The sequence below is a fragment of the Biomphalaria glabrata genome, chromosome 7, assembly GCF_947242115.1.
Source record: "Biomphalaria glabrata chromosome 7, xgBioGlab47.1, whole genome shotgun sequence".
NCBI lineage: Eukaryota > Metazoa > Mollusca > Gastropoda > Planorbidae > Biomphalaria > Biomphalaria glabrata.
Genome location: NC_074717.1, coordinates 20,911,411 through 20,927,505, shown reverse-complemented (window position 1 = coordinate 20,927,505; position 16,095 = coordinate 20,911,411).

Genomic DNA, 16,095 nt, shown 5'->3' with positions numbered 1-16,095 from the left:
CATCTTCTAAAGACGTTAAGTTATAAACATACTTATAAAACATTTCCTATGAGAAAGACGTGTTCTGTTGATATTTCTTAACAGCTGTTTAATACGTCTAGAGTTGGACAAGATATGTAGAGCCAGCTATGAGAAGATAACCGAAAGAAATAAAATCTACCCTAGTGTTGAGAAGAGTTGTCTCCCTGATTTTGTCTTTCACACCTTAACAAACTCTGAAAAACCAAGAAAGCCACCATAATAAGTACCTTTTAAAATGTTCTTTTAATTTGATATATTTTTTAAATATTGCATAAAATTTAAACTCCCACAACTATAAAATATTGGCAAGTAATATAACATGTATTTCCCACAACTATAAAATATTGGTAAGTAATATAACAAGTCATCAAGTTTGAAAACAATATAATAATGCACATTAAGAAGTCAAGTTCTCACTAAATATTTGCCATTAATCTGATGACAAATAACGTACTATTGACCTGACGTCTTTATTTCTGGTAAAATGAAAAAAAAATAACGCTGCAAAGGTGAAGACTAGTATAAAACAGTACAAAAGACATATCTCTGTGAAACCCTTCTGGAACTCAGTCACAACACCATGGACTTGGGTGGCACACTTACGTTTGCACATTTCTTTGTTGTTGATGACGTCATCAGATAGAAGACAATAACTACATCAAACATCTGGACTGTCATTAAAAGCATTTTTAAAACAATATAGAAAATCAAACAGCAACTAAATACACATCACACAAATTAAATAAATGCTGGTTTAATCATAAATTAAAGAAATTTTACGAACAGAAGGAAACTCTCTATAAAAACTGTAAAGAAACTAAGGTAAGTAAGTGTGTTTGTTTTGAGTAGTTGTGAATTGGGTGTGACTGTAGAGTGTAAGACCAGTTGACCTTCATTCTACATGGATGAGTGAACAGCTAAGAGAGTGTGTAAGACCAGTTGACCTTCATTGTACATGGATGAGTGAACAGCTAAGAGAGTGTGTAAGTCCAGTTGACCTTCATTCTACATGGATGAGTGAACAGCTAAGAGAGTGTGTAAGACCAGTTGACCTTCATTGTACATGGATAAGTGAACAGCTAAGAGAGTGTGTAAGTCCAGTTGAACTTCATTGTACATGGATGAGTGAACAGCTACGAGAGTGTGTAAGTCCAGTTGACCTTCATTCTACATGGATGAGTGAAAATCTAAGAGAGTGTGTAAGTCCAGTTGACCTTCATTGTACATGGATGAGTGAACAGCTAAGAGAGTGTGTAAGACCAGTTGACCTTCATTCTACATGGATGAGTGAACAGCTAAGAGAGTGTGTAAGTCCAGTTGACCTTCATTGTACATGGATGAGTGAACAGCTAAGAGAGTGTGTAAGACCAGTTGACCTTCATTCTACATGGATGAGTGAACAGCTAAGAGAGTGTGTAAGTCCAGTTGACCTTCATTCTACATGGATGAGTGAACAGCTAAGAGAGTGTGTAAGTCCAGTTGACCTTCATTGTACATAGATGAGTGAACAGCTAAGAGAGTGTGTAAGACCAGTTGACCTTCATTCTACATGGATGAGTGAACAGCTAAGAGAGTGTGTAAGACCAGTTGACCTTCATTCTACATGGATGAGTGAACAGCTAAGAGAGTGTGTAAGACCAGTTGACCTTCATTCTACATGGATGAGTGAACAGCTAAGAGAGTGTGTAAGACCAGTTGACCTTCATTCTACATGGATGAGTGAACAGCTAAGAGAGTGTGTAAGTCCAGTTGACCTTCATTCTACATGGATGAGTGAACAGCTAAGAGAGTGTGTAAGACCAGTTGACCTTCATTCTACATGGATGAGTGAACAGCTAAGAGAGTGTGTAAGACCAGTTGACCTTCATTCTACATGGATGAGTGAACAGCTAAGAGAGTGTGTAAGTCCAGTTGACCTTCATTCTACATGGATGAGAGAACAGCTAAGAGAGTGTGTAAGACCAGTTGACCTTCATTCTACATGGATGAGTGAACAGCTAAGAGAGTGTGTAAGTCCAGTTGACCTTCATTCTACATGGATGAGAGAACAGCTAAGAGAGTGTGTAAGACCAGTTGACCTTCATTCTACATGGATGAGTGAACAGCTAAGAGAGTGTGTAAGACCAGTTGACCTTCATTCTACATGGATGAGTGAACAGCTAAGAGAGTGTGTAAGACCAGTTGACCTTCATTCTACATGGATGAGTGAACAGCTAAGAGAGTGTGTAAGACCAGTTGACCTTCATTGTACATGGATGAGTGAACAGCTAAGAGAGTGTGTAAGACCAGTTGACCTTCATTCTACATGGATGAGTGAACAGCTAAGAGAGTGTGTAAGTCCAGTTGACCTTCATTGTACATGGATGAGTGAACAGCTAAGAGAGTGTGTAAGTCCAGTTGACCTTCATTCTACATGGATGAGTGAACAGCTAAGAGAGTGTGTAAGACCAGTTGACCTTCATTCTACATGGATGAGTGAACAGCTAAGAGAGTGTGTAAGTCAGGCCTGGGTGGAAAAGAGATCCGAATGGATTGAGAGATAAGAATGCACATCGAATAAAGTCATGTGTTAGTTGAGATTAGATTATAGTTGTTTCTAATGTGTCTATGACAAAAAGTACCTGAAATTAAACACCGTACCCTAAACACCTAACTCTAAACACCTAACTCTAAACACCTAACTCTAAACACCTAACCCTAAAAGTTACCAGACAGCTGCAGAGTGAAGACATAAAGTCATATCTAAAGACAACAAAATTCTACATTTAATCTAAAAAAAAATGAAAACAACGGGACTACCCCCTTTAAAAATTGAAGATAACTTATAATGAAATAAATTAAAGTTAACATTCTTAATAAATATTTGGCATCAGCATTCTCAGCCCCAGGAGAAGAAGACATATTAATAAATTTAAATCAATAAGAAAACATAGGAGATATAAATGTACAAGAAAAAGGGAGTCAAAAACTATTAGCTACAACTAAATAAAGCTTCTGGACCTGATGTTATTCCGTATAGATTGCTCAAAGAAGTAGGCCACGAGCTAGGCTAGCACCAGTGTTCAAAATACTATTTCAGCCATCACTAAATCAAGACAGGGTACCTCGGGACTGGAAAGAAGCTAATGTCACTTCCCTATTTAAGGGGGATTCCTGACCAAGTCACGTACTTTGGAGTATTCTAGAGATGTAGCTCGACTAAGAGCTACATAAGTTTGTTTATTCATTCGAGAAACAGAGATACTCCCAAATCATCGTAATTTGTGTGTTGTGGATGCCCTCGATAGTACTAATGGTAACTTCTGCTCTGTTTCAGTTTTTCTAATATGTATCAAAGAATCGAGCACATTTTGAGCTATATCTCAAAATAACATAAACTTGAACCTATAAGTCAATGTACCTATACATATACATACATATATATATATATACATATACATACATATATACATATACATAACAGTCTTTGACTTAATTTTTACATTAGAATTTAATTACTTTATTTTCCACTAGCTATCTTGCAATTCTTATCACTAATTCTTTTCACAAGGCTTATCTCCCCTAGCTTACTGCGTTTCTTTTTTTTTCCTATACATTCTATATTAAAACAAAATTAATTAATTACAACTAATTTTTTAATTAATTGTTTTTTTTTCTTGTTCATGTGTTGTCATCGATCATGAGCTTAAATGCGAAATTTGATGATGGTTAAATGTGTAAAAGTGGTCGAAATATCAATTGCAGAAAAGTCCAAACATCCAAGTAGGATACAGAGAGAGCTAATATAAGAAAAGGGGGCAAAGGTAATGTAAACAAATATTACAGATAACCTGCGAAAATTCATGGTCAGAAATGAATAGGCACCCATGGTAAAACCCGTGGGAATCCCTCGCACGCCCCTGCATTTTTTCTTATTAACAAGTATCCAAAATATCCTCTTATGTACGATTATCGTTTTTTTTTTATTAAATAGTTTTTGAAAGATAATGGAATAATAAGAATTTATAACAAATATTTAAAAATTCGAGTATTTTTGAAAATTAAACTAAAATATTTAAAAAAAAAGTAAGTAACCTTGAATAATGTTCCCTACATTCGGCCGCCTACGTGCAATGCACATTTCACAATAGGTAGCGGCGGCCCTGTTCTCTGTCTTTCCAGCTTAGATAGTATTAAAGTCAATATCAAATATATCAAGCTTTAAATATTAATTGAAACCCCTTACATTAGTTTTGTTTGGGTTGCACCTAATCCTAATTGCCCTCCTCAATTTCACAGATATCTTGGAAGGGGTGGGAGAGGGTCTTTTAAAAGTGATAATCTTGAAGTCTACAGAAACAAACAGGGCATTTAAGAGAAGAAATCTTGCTCACAGATTACAAACACAGAGCCTGAGGTCACGTTAAAGTCAACAGACGATAAACTCCAGTGCATTGTGTGGGGAGACCGCACGAGCTGGGAACACGCATCGTAGACAGTCTAAAGTAACAGTTGTATTGTTTTTTTTTGTTGGCGAAATAGATTTAGCGAATATATAGAAAGAAATTCTAAATTTATATAATTTTACATAGTTTATATTAACTCACTCTGTCTGTCTGGTAAAAAAAGGTTTGTACACGTTATTTCTCCAACACGTTTTTTTTTGTTTTGTTTGTTCTTTTTTTGCTATTCAAATGTAATTGCATCTTATTTTACTCTTGTTATCAAATAGATGCTTAAATGATAATTTTGTTATTTATCTTTTTTTTTTTTGCAATACACAATAATACTCAATTCGGAATATGGTATACATGTTGATTTGGTGGTGTACATGTTGATTTGGTGGTGTACATGTTGATTTGGTGATGTACATGTTGATTTGGTGGTGTGCATGTTGATTTGGTGGTGTACATGTTGATTAGGTGGTGTACATGTTGATTAGGAGGTGTACATGTTGATTAGGAGGTGTACATTTTGATTAGGTGGTGTACATGTTGATTAGGAGGTGTACATGTTGATTAGGAGGTGTGCATTTTGATTAGGAGGTGTACATGTTGATTAGGAGGTGTACATTTTGATTAGGTGGTGTACATGTTGATTAGGTGGTGTACATGTTGATTAGGAGGTGTACATGTTGATTAGGAGGTGTACATGTTGATTAGGAGGTGTACATGTTAATTAGGAGGTGTACATGTTGATTAGGAGGTGTACATGTTGATTAGGAGGTGTACATGTTAATTAGGAGTAGGAGGTGTACATGTTAATTAGGAGGTGTACATGTTGATTAGGAGGTGTACATGTTGATTAGGAGTAGGAGGTGTACATGTTAATTAGGAGGTGTACATGTTGATTAGGAGGTGTACATGTTGATTAGGAGGTGTACATGTTAATTAGGAGTAGGAGGTGTACATGTTAATTAGGAGGTGTACATGTTAATTAGGAGGTGTACATGTTGATTAGGAGGTGTACATGTTGATTAGGAGTAGGAGGTGTACATGTTGATTAGGAGGTGTACATGTTGATTAGGAGGTGTACATGTTGATTAGGAGGTGTACATGTTAATTAGGAGGTGTACATGTTGATTAGGAGGTGTACATGTTGATTAGGAGTAGGAGGTGTACATGTTGATTAGGAGTAGGAGGTGTACATGTTGATTAGGAGGTGTACATGTTGATTAGGAGTAGGAGGTGTACATGTTGATTAGGAGGTGTACATGTTGATTAGGAGTAGGAGGTGTACATGTTGATTAGGAGGTGTACATGTTGATTAGGAGTAGGAGGTGTACATGTTGATTAGGAGTAGGAGGTGTACATGTTGATTAGGAGGTGTACATGTTGATTAGGAGGTGTACATGTTGATTAGGAGGTGTACATGTTGATTAGGAGGTGTACATGTTGATTAGGAGGTGTACATGTTGATTAGGAGGTGTACATGTTGATTAGGAGGTGTACATGTTGATTAGGAGGTGTACATGTTGATTAGGAGTAGGAGGTGTACATGTTGATTAGGAGTAGGAGGTGTACATGTGGATTAGGAGTTGTACATGTTGATTTGGTAGTGTACATGTTGAGTAGGAGGTGTACATGTGGATTAGGAGGTGTACATGTTGATTAGGAGGTGTACATGTGGATTAGGAGGTGTACATGTTGAGTAGGAGGTGAACATGTGGATTAGGAGGTGTACATGTTGATTAGGAGGTGTACATGTTGATTAGGAGGTGTACATGTTGATTAGGAGGTGTACATGTGGATTAGGAGGTGTACATGTTGAGTAGGAGATGTACATGTTGAGTAGGAGGTGTACATGTTGATTAGGAGGTGTACATGTGGATTAGGAGGTGTACATGTTGAGTAGGAGGTGTACATGTGGATTAGGAGGTGTACATGTGGATTAGGAGGTGTACATGTTGATTAGGAGGTGTACATGTTGATTAGGAGGTGTACATGTTGATTAGGAGGTGTACATGTGGATTAAGAGGTGTACATGTTGATTAGGAGGTGTACATGTTGATTAGGAGTTGTACATGTGGATTAGGAGGTGTACATGTTGATTAGGAGGTGTACATGTTGATTAGGAGGTGTACATGTGGATTAGGAGGTGTACATGTTGAGTAGGAGGTGTACATGTTGATTAGGAGGTGTACATGTTGATTTGGTGGTGTACATGTGGATTAGGAGGTGTACATGTGGATTAGGAGGTGTACATGTTGATTAGGAGGTGTATATGACAATTATATTGTGTACAGGTCGATCAGATGGTGTATATTGTGTACATGTTGATTTTTTAATTTAATATTTCAAGCACGAACATCTTCAGGAAATGAGGTAGCTAGCAACATGTAGAGAAGTCTTTGTACAAAGCTAAGGCTTATATCAACTTACTTTGTCTGTTGGACTGAATAGAATCTCGTACACGTTATTTCCCCCATTCTCCATTCTCGGATGAAGTTGAAACTTTAAACAATTATACATCGCCCCTAAAAAAACAAAAATCGGTTGAAATATTGACCAATTATTTCATCAATCAAACTAATTAATTAATTTCGTTTGATATAGAGGCAGTACTAGTTAACTTTAGATAAGCCTTGTGTACAGAATTAGGTCGTCGCCTACAAATTTGAAACTAACAATAAATAAAACATTTTATTTTCATAAGCACTTGGCTGACTCAGTGGCGTGTGTGTTGGCTTGTGTGTGGGCTTGTGTGTCGGCTTGAGCCCTCAAGTTCAAATTCAGGACAAACAACTTTGTAAAAATAGTTTTAATATAAACGCAATAACGGAAACCTTTTAATTCATTAGTGCATAAGCCAATGGGTATGCTCAAAGCATAAAATTGCGCTAAACAAATCAATTGATAAAAATATTTCCGATAGTACAGGTTTTATTAATGTTGGTCTAGATCTCTAGATCTATTACAAATGAAATACACAATTGGTTTAAAAAATAATACTATTACATATCAAACAAAATTTGATTTTTTAAAATAGGATTTTTATATTATACTTGTTTTTTTTTAATTGCAATATTTCCTCTGTCGTGTTCCTTGGCCTAGCCTGGTGTACTGTATACTTGAGTTTTGTAACTGTAGTGTTCCTTGGCCTAGCCTGGTATACTGTATACTTGTGTTTTGTAACTGTCGTGTTCCTTGGCCTAGCCTGGTATGCTGTATACTTGAGTTTTGTAACTGTCGTGTTCCTTGGCCTAGCCTGGTGACCGTATACTTGAGTTTTGTAACTGTCGTGTTCCTTGGCCTAGCCTGGTATACTGTGTACTTGAGTTTTGTAACTGTCCTGTTCCTCGGCCTAGCCTGGTATACTGTATACTTGAGTTTTTTAACTGTAGTGTTCTTTGGCCTAGCCTGGTGTACTGTATACTTGAGTTTTGTAACTGTAGTGTTCCTTGGCCTAGCCTGGTGTACTGTATACTTGAGTTTTGTAACTGTAGTGTTCCTTGGCCTAGCCTGGTATACTGTATACTTGAGTTTTGTAACTGTAGTGTTCCTTGGCCTAGCCTGGTATACTGTATACTTGAGTTTTGTAACTGTAGTGTTCCTTGGCCTAGCCTGGTGTACTGTATACTTGAGTTTTGTAACTGTAGTGTTCCTTGGCCTAGCCTGGTGACCGTATACTTGAGTTTTGTAACTGTAGTGTTCCTTGGCCTAGCCTGGTATACTGTATACTTGAGTTTTGTAACTGTCGTGTTCCTTGGCCTAGCCTGGTATACTGTATACTTGAGTTTTGTAACTGTCGTGTTCCTTGGCCTAGCCTGGTGACCGTATACTTGAGTTTTGTAACTGTCGTGTTCCTTGGCCTAGCCTGGTGTACTGTATACTTAAGTTTTGTAACTGTCGTGTTCCTTGGCCTAGCCTTGTGACCGTATACTTGAGTTTTGTAACTGTCGTGTTCCTTGGCCTAGCCTGGTGACCGTATACTTAAGTTTTGTAACTGTCGTGTTCCTTGGCCTATCCTGGTGACCGTATACTTGAGTTTTGTAACTGTCGTGTTCCTTGGCCTAGCCTAATGACCGTATACTTGAGTTTTGTAACTGTCGTGTTCCTTGGCCTAGCCTGGTGACCGTATACTTGAGTTTTGTAACTGTCGTGTTCCTTGGCCTAGCCTGGTGACCGTATACTTGAGTTTTGTAACTGTCGTGTTCCTTGGCCTAGCCTGGTGACCGTATACTTGAGTTTTGTAACTGTCGTGTTCCTTGGCCTAGCCTGGTGTACTGTATACTTGAGTTTTGTAACTGTCGTGTTCCTTGGCCTAGCCTGGTATACTGTATACTTGAGTTTTGTAACTGTCGTGTTCCTTGGCCTAGCATGGTGACCGTATACTTGAGTTTTGTAACTGTCGTGTTCCTTGGCCTAGCCTGGTGACCGTATACTTGAGTTTTGTAACTGTCGTGTTCCTTGGCCTAGCCTGGTGTACTGTATACTTGAGTTTTGTAACTGTCGTGTTCCTTGGCCTAGCCTGGTGTACTGTATACTTGAGTTTTGTAACTGTCGTGTTCCTTGGCCTAGCCTGGTGTACTGTATACTTGAGTTTTGTAACTGTCGTGTTCCTTGGCCTAGCCTGGTGACCGTATACTTGAGTTTTGTAACTGTCGTGTTCCTTGGCCTAGCCTGGTGTACCGTATACTTGAGTTTTGTAACTGTCGTGTTCCTTAATCTAGCCTGGTATACTGTATACTTAAGTTTTGTAACTGTAGTGTTCCTTGGCCTAGCCTGGTATACTGTATACTTAAGTTTTGTAACTGTCGTGTTCCTTGGACTAGCCTGGTGACCGTATACTTGAGTTTTGTAACTGTCGTGTTCCTTGGCCTAGCCTGGTGTACTGTATACTTGAGTTTTGTAACTGTCGTGTTCCTTGGCCTAGCCTGGTGACCGTATACTTGAGTTTTGTAACTGTCGTGTTCCTTGGCCTAGCCTGGTGACCGTATACTTGAGTTTTGTAACTGTCGTGTTCCTTGGCCTAGCCTGGTGTACTGTATACTTAAATTTTGTAACTGTCGTGTTCCTTGGCCTAGCCTGGTGTACTGTATACTTGAGTTTTGTAACTGTCGTGTTCCTTGGCCTAGCCTGGTATACTGTATACTTAAGTTTTGTAACTGTCGTGTTCTTTCGCCTAGCCTGGTGACCGTATACTTAAGTTTTGTAACTGTCATGTTCCTTGGCCCAGCCTGGTATACTGTATACTTAAGTTTTGTAACTGTAGTGTTCCTTGGCCTAGCCTGGTATACTGTATACTTGAGTTTTTTAACTGTCGTGTTCCTTGGCCTAGCCTGGTGACCGTATACTTGAGTTTTGTAACTGTCGTGTTACTTGGCCTAGCCTGGTGTACTGTATACTTGAGTTTTGTAACTGTCGTGTTCCTTGGCCTAGCCTGGTATACTGTATACTTGTGTTTTGTAACTGTCGTGTTCCTTGGCCTAGCCTGGTATGCTGTATACTTGAGTTTTGTAACTGTCGTGTTCCTTGGCCTAGCCTGGTGACCGTATACTTGAGTTTTGTAACTGTCGTGTTCCTTGGCCTAGACTGGTATACTGTGTACTTGAGTTTTGTAACTGTCGTGTTCCTTGGCCTAGCCTGGTGTACTGTATACTTGAGTTTTGTAACTGTCCTGTTCCTCGGCCTAGTCGGGTATACTGTATACTTGAGTTTTGTAACTGTAGTGTTCCTTGGCCTAGCCTTGTATACTGTATACTTGAGTTTTGTAACTGTAGTGTTCCTTGGCCTAGCCTGGTATACTGTATACTTGAGTTTTGTAACTGTAGTGTTCCTTGGCCTAGCCTGGTGTACTGTATACTTGAGTTTTGTAACTGTAGTGTTCCTTGGCCTAGCCTGGTGTACTGTATACTTGAGTTTTGTAACTGTCGTGTTTCTTGGCCTAGCCTGGTGACCGTATACTTGAGTTTTGTAACTGTCGTGTTCCTTGGCCTAGCCTGGTATACTGTATACTTAAGTTTTGTAACTGTAGTGTTCCTTGGCCTAGCCTGGTGTACTGTATACTTGAGTTTTGTAACTGTCGTGTTCCTTGGCCTAGCCTGGTGACCGTATACTTGAGTTTTGTAACTGTCGTGTTCCTTGGCCTAGCCTGGTGACCGTATACTTGAGTTTTGTAACTGTCGTGTTCCTTGGCCTAGCCTGGTGACCGTATACTTGAGTTTTGTAACTGTAGTGTTCCTTGACCTAGCCTGGTGTACTGTATACTTGAGTTTTGTAACTGTCGTGTTCCTTGGCCCAGCCTGGTGTACTGTATACTTGAGTTTTGTAACTGTCGTGTTTCTTGGCCTAGCCTGGTGTACTGTATACTTGAGTTTTGTAACTGTCGTGTTCCTTGGCCTAGCCTGGTGTACTGTATACTTGAGTTTTGTAACTGTCGTGTTCCTTGGCCTAGCCTGGTGACTGTATACTTGAGTTTTGTAACTGTCGTTAAAAGTTATAGTAACTATTTCTAGTATTTGATTGACACTGTACAGTAAAAGTTAATCGAAATGTTTCTATTCCTTTTAAAAATATAAAAGGAATATTTAACAATATTGGAAAAAATGTTTACTTTTACAAATACTTGTTAGGAGAGACTGTAAATTACACTTTATTATGAAAAACACTAGACTACGAAGTACACTAGACTAAGATGTACACTAGACTAAGAAGTACACTAGACTAAGATGTACACTAGACTAAGATGTACACTAGACTAAGATGTACACCAGACTAAGAAGTACACTAGACTACGAAGTACACTATACTAAGATGTACACTAGACTAAGATGTACACTAGACTAAGATGTACACCAGACTAAGAAGTACACTAGACTACGAAGTACACTATACTAAGATGTACACTAGACTACGAAGTACGCTAGACTAAGATGTGCACCAGACTACGAAGTACACTAGACTACGAAGTGCAGTAGAATACGAAGTACACTAGACTAAGTAAAACATATTATTAAGTAGAAGAAAGTTTTAATGGAAAAAAATATCTTAATAGTTTTGAAGTTATCTGCTATTATTACATTGATGATTTTTTTATTGTTGTAATACACAAGCAGATAGTGTGTGTGTGTGTTTGAGAGAGAGAGAGAGAGAGAGAGAGCGTGAAAGCGAGAGAGAGAGAGAGAGAGAGTTTCTACTGAACACAACATTTGTTGATTTAGATTTTAGATGAACAGTGTGCTTTGCGGTGTTCCATCCTGCTGAATATGTGTATGTGGCTATGTGCCTGTGCTGATGTTGGCTATGTGTTTATGTGTGTGTGTTTATGTAAAGTGAGAATGTGTTACCTTCGTATTGTTGTCTGGCACCCAAGACTTGATGTTATGTCTCTGTGTTTAGATGTGTAAGTGTGTATGTTCGTATCACCAATCTTCAACAATATCTCTCAGCGTGGAGCGCCAACCAGGCAAAGGTACTGACGTAACTCTATTCACCTTGACCTTCAAGCTGGATTTTAATTGAACTCTGGTTTGGTATTATTAGCATACGTCACTGAAGTAGTATTGGTTAATTTTGTGATTATCCCAAGTTAACTATGGTGAATATTGTTGAGGTATACAAATAGGATGTTATAGAACCTAACAAATGGAGAGGCACACGGCCATGTTATTCTTGGGTTAAAAGGTCCTGGAGTCGTGTCAATGTGTGCAAGAAAACTTTTAGCACTTCACGAGATGGATGACTAGCTCAGGAAAGGAAAAAAAATCAGAAAACTTGTCGATATGAATGAACAGATGAGAACTGGTTTCTATTGCCAGTAATACCTAAATCTAGATTTAGAAGGGTATTTGTTGATCTAATAGGGGATTACAGCAATAAAGATTATCTTCTTATCTTATATGACACAGATATTACTTCAAAAAAGAAGATGATTACGTCCTACGCGTCATGCATTTAGTCATGCATATTAACCAATGGCCTAAATTATGCCAAGTCACTGGTTTTCCTGGCTAGCTCAGGCAACCCATTCCATGCTCTAATAGCACTAGTGGAGAAAGAGCGTTTGTACAAATTTGTCCTAGCATATGGGACGAGGAATGTGCCTTTATCTTTGTGTCTTTCAGAGTATTTTATTAAATGTTGTTTTTGTGTTTGAAAATTATGGTTCAGTGTCTTATGTATAATTGCTACTTTACTTTTAAGTCTTCTGTCCTGAAGGCTTTCTAAATTTAGTGATTTTACTAAAGGTGTTACTCTAGTCAAATGTAAATATTCATTTGTTATGATTCTCACCGCTTTATTTTGTGTGTGTTCCAGTTTCTTAATGTTATTTTGAGCTGAAGGGACCCAAGCAAAGGATGCATATTCTATTATTGGCGTAACATAGGTTAAATAACATTTCAGTTTTATGTTCTTATTTGATTTATAGAAATTTATATTTTAATAAACCCTAATGCTGTTTGATTTTTTGATAATTTCATTAATATGGGGATTCCATGACAGTTTTTCATTTATTATAACACCTCGGTATTTTGCATTTTTAGTCTGTGTTACTGGTTTACCATGAATAAAATATGTGGAATTAATCTGTTTTAGTTTTTTGTTACTCTTAATAACTGACATTTTTCTAGGTGGAAAGACATGCTCCAATTTGATTCCCATTTCTATAATTCATCTAATTCTCTTTGTAAAATTTCTTTATCTTGTGTTGTTATTGTTTTATATTTTATGCAATCGTCTGCAAATAATCTGACTTTTGTTCCTGAACTATTGCAATTCGGTAAATCATTTATGTAAATTAAAAATAGTAGTGGACCTAAGACTGTTCCCTGAGATACGCCTGAGTTTACTGTTATCGGTGTTGATTTAGAGCCATTTATTATTACAGTTTGTTCTCTCCATATCAGAGAATCTTTAATCCACTGATGCAATGGACCATCAATGCCAAAATATTTTAATTTTTTAAGCAAACTATGGTGGTGAACTTTGTCAAAAGCCTTAGAAAAATCTAGTAAGATAAAATCTATTTGCTCACTATCATCTAAACCTTTTGAAAAATCATCAATTAGTCCTATGAGTTGTTTCACATGATCTATATTTCCTAAAGCCATGTTGGTATGGAGTAAGGACGTTATGTTTGTCTAAGTGGTTTATGATGTTGCTACATATTATGTGTTCTAGGATTTTACATGTGATGCTGGAAAGTGATACTGGTCTGTAGTTCCTGGGTCAGATTTTTCTCCTTTTTTAAATTGGGGTGGGGTGGGGGGACATTAGCTTCTTTCCAGTCCCTTGGTACTCTGCCCTGGTTAAGCGATGCCTGAAAAACTATTTTAAACGCTGGTGCTAGCTCATTGCTTAGTTCTTTGAGTAATCTAGCTGGAATACCATCAAGTCCAGACGCTTTATTTGGTTTGGTGTTGGCTAATAGTTTTTGAATTCCATTTTTTTGTACTTCTATATCTCCTATGTTGTCTACTTGGTTCAAATAAAGTAATATATCTTTGTCTCCTGTGGCTGATAATGCTGATGCAAAGTATTTATTTAGGATGTTAGCTTTAGTTTCATTATCATTGTGTGTTAAGTTATCTTCTCATTTTAATGGCGCTATGCCTGTTGTTTCCATTTTCTTAGACTAAATGTATGACCATAGATTTTTGTTGTTATCTTTAGATATTACATTGTTTATGTATTCACTCTGAAGCTGTGTGCTTACTTTCATTAAAAAAAATAAACACAGTTTGAATTAAACACAATCTCGTTGGCGGCCCCTGTGATATATATATATATTAGGGGTGCACCGGATAGTACTTTTTGATATCCGGCCGGAGCCGGATATAACCGGATAGTAAAATTAGATATTCGGCCGGAGCCAGAGCCGGAGCCGGATACCTACATGACTCAAACAGCTCGTTTTACTGAAGTTTTTGCAAATCTTCTATATAACATACCTATATTCATATTATTTTCTTACTTTAAACTCTATCACTGATCGATAAATTAAAATGAACAGCATTTTTTTTTACAGATATGCTTATCATAAACTAATCTTTGTAACATGAGATGGTGTGTGCGTATGTATTGTAAAGTAGAATGTGGGATAACTCATGCAGAATATATAAACTTATAAGTAACTAATGTAAATCTTTCAAAGGTAAATTTCACTCTTGGTTTTATAGCGTAAATCTTTCTTAAGTACAATCTAAGTTGTATAGTGGGTAATAATAATAAACAAACTCATACCAGATTAACCTTATAGAGATTTAGCTTGTAGTCCCGCCCCTAATAAAAATTCTACTCCAAGTAAACAAACTCAGTTCCCTCATAAGATGTGACCTCTAGAAAGTGTCAACACGTTGACATCTGGCTTAATGTGGTCAGCTGTCTATCCGTGAACTCAATGTTATGGACTAAACAAACAAAAGGAGGTGGGGGTGCTCATCTCTACCTCTGGAGATATACTCGCACATCTAGACAGATTATCAGCGTGACGTAGTTAAGGAATATTACGTGTTTACAAGACCACTCAAAGGTCAAGATAAGCTTTTAAAATGTGCCAGACATCGCTGCTACGTATGTAATACGAATTTATAATGTAAAGTCTAGTCCCCCCCCCCAATAACAAACCTAGTTCCCTCGTGTGACCTCTAGAGAGTGCTTACGTCCATCGTATCTGACTTGGGGCCACCTGTCAATCAATGAACTCAATGTGATGGGCTAAACAAATAAAAGGGGGAGGGAGTTGTTCATCTAGAAATATACCTGGTTACCTTAGAGGTGTGGCTCTTGTAGTCCAGCCCCCCCCCCCTAATAAAGATTAACTACTAAGTAAACAAACTCAGTTCCCTCGAATACGCTGACATTAAACCTACGTCCATCGTATTTAACTTGTGGTTACCCACCCATAAAAAACTCATTGTGATGGACTAAACAAATAAAAGGGGGTGGGAGTTGTTCATCTCTACCTCTGGAGATATACCCGCACAGCTAGACAGACGTCTGGTCAGCATGACGTAGTCAAGGAATGTAGCATTTTAACATGTTAACTAACTTACTCAAAGGTCAAGACAAATTGAAAAAAGTGCCAGCCATTGCTGCTCTGTATGTAAAGCGCATTTATGATGTAAAGTTTCATCTCTATTTATATTAAGTTATTAACACGCCTTGTCTTTATAATAAACGATGTTTGATGCATATTCATAATGGCTCTATTTTTAAGCACATTATTTTGTTTTCATATAAATATTAATACATTCTATAACAGACAGTAATGGAACTAGGTCCACTTTATGCATATTAAATTATGTACTTTTTACTATCCGGTTTACTATCCGGTAGTGATATCCGACCGGAGCCGAATAGCACCGGATAGTAAAAAATGCCGGATATTCGGCAGAAGCCGGAGCCGGAGGGACTATCCGGTGCACCCCTAATATATATATATATAGTTGTTTTTTTTATATTTATAGACTTTCTTTTTACACAAGCAGTTAGAAACTCTCACCCGTGGAACACTCAGTATTTCAAAAGATTTCGGAAAGCTAGCCAGAATACTACAAGATACAGGTAGGTCTACAAAAAAGACAAGAAGGTCTACACAAGAGACATTTAGGCCTATACAAGAGACAAGTAGGCCTACACAAGAGACAAGAAG